This window comes from Mus pahari, chromosome 1 (assembly GCF_900095145.1).
Source record: "Mus pahari chromosome 1, PAHARI_EIJ_v1.1, whole genome shotgun sequence".
NCBI classification, from domain to species: Eukaryota; Metazoa; Chordata; class Mammalia; order Rodentia; family Muridae; genus Mus; species Mus pahari.
In genome coordinates this window covers 37,151,781-37,153,896 of record NC_034590.1, presented here as the reverse complement: position 1 = coordinate 37,153,896, position 2,116 = coordinate 37,151,781, and positions in this window count along the sequence as shown.

Here is a 2,116-nt window from a genome sequence, read left to right as displayed (position 1 = left end):
AGACTGGTCTCCTAGTCAAAAAATATCTTTAAATAATAAACATCTTTAAATGCCATATTCTGTAGATCTCTGAGGTTTTGAGGACTATCTATCTATCTCTATATATTATATCTGAATTATTTCTAGCTACCTACTATCTAATAAACTAGGCTAGTATCTAGCATGACCATGAGTTTGAATGATTAATTACTAACTTGCATTTCTTACTTATCCTAAACAGTTTGTAATAGCAGATTTCAAATGGACTAGAACTTAATATTGCTATTTTTTTTTTTCGAGACAGGGTTTCTCTGTATAGCCCTGGAACTCACTCTGTAGACCAGGCTGGCCTCAAACTCAGAAATCCGCCTGCCTCTACCTCCCAAGTGCTGGGATTAAAGGTGTGCGCCACCACGCCCGGCTTTAATATTGCATTTTTAAGAATTACATAGGTACAATACCTTAAACAGAGTTGATACATAGTATGTAACCTTAATTTTGTATCGATATACAAAGATCTATACCAATGTAAGATTTTTGTCTTCTTAATACTCATTGGTCTAAGAGTAGATTCAATAATCTACCCTTTTTCCTATTATTTCTACATGATTCCATATCCCCTATTTTTCTTTTGATCCCTTTGCCCCCATTTCCCCCAACACTAGATAGAAGAGAAAGAAGGACAGAGGAAAGAAGAAGAAAGAGAGAAAACCCTAAGTCTAACCTTCCTTATTTTTATCCTTCCTTTCCAAGACCATTACAATTTGTTACCGCCCCTTAGATGGTGACAAACATTTGTCATCCATGGAACAACCAAAAACCACCCACCCCACCTCTTAGGAATGGGACATGGGTCTCTTAATATCCATCCCTGCTAATTAGGGCCATCGCTTTTCTGGGGGGGGGCTGTGCAAGAAAACTGGGAAAATGGTCAAGTCTTAAGAGAGCTAGCTGTAATAGTTATTGTCCAGACTCTACATGCTGAGAAAGTTTAGGCTTAAGTCAAGTCCTGACTGGATCAGTCTGTAAGGCTGGATGAATTGAGGTCATCTGGGGTCTGCAGCTTTCTTTGAAAACGTCCTGGAAGCAAATTCTGATGAAACAGCTATTAAAACAGTCTGAGGTAGCATCAATCAGATGGTGGAACACTCGCCTCAGCATCTCAGCATCCCAAGGGTGAATCTCATCAGGGTTGCTTGCCTGGTTTTTTTTTTTTTGTTTGTTATTGCTTTTTGCTTTTTGTTTTGCTCTAGAAGAAATTTGAGGGAGACAAATGTAAACCCAGAGGTAGCTGAACTCAGGATATGATAGAGAAATTTGAGGAGATGCCGAGACACTGCGGGGATGCAAAGGAAGAAGTGGGCGGGACTGAAGGAGAGGTAGTTAACCAAGTGGTAGACATAGAATAATTTGAATTCGTTAAATAAGTTAAGAGTTCGTCAGGGAATGAGACAAAGCCTATGGCCTAGGTGTTCAATAGGAAATAATTAGTCTCAGAATCATCATTCTGGGAGCCAGGGCTGGGAAAGGAAAAAACGGATTTTTTTTTTTTTTTAAACAGGAAGTCTTTGAAGGCACTATAGTATATAGTCCTAACCTCATAGTCTCTTGTTGGGAGCCTGAGTATGCTCCAGCCAAACAGGGCTTGTAAGGATCCCAGAGACAAGTAAGTCAGATATGCATCCAGGAAGCCCACTTGAGCACAGAAGGAATGTTGGGACAGCAAACGAAATGAAAGGCCAAGGTAGTGAGGAAAAGTGGGCGTTACCTGCGTGGTGACAGTTGCTCTCACTGATCTGCAGCTGTACCACCCACCGATCCATAGCAAAAGTGAGGTCTGCTGCTTTATGAACCAGTAGGATGAACATAGTGCTCTGTCTACCTCAAGCGGTAAGAAGAGGTGTGTGTGTGTGTGTGTGTGTGTGTGTTGTGTATGTGTGTTGTGTATGTGTATGTCTATGTGTGGTGTGTGTATGTGTGTTGTGTATGTGTGTTGTGTGTGTATATGTGTATATATGTGTTGTGTGTGTGTGTGGTGTGTATGTGTGTTGTATATGTGTATGTCTATATGTGGTATGTGTATGTGTGTTGTGTATGTGTGTTGTGTATGTGTGTTGTGTGTGTATATGTGTATATA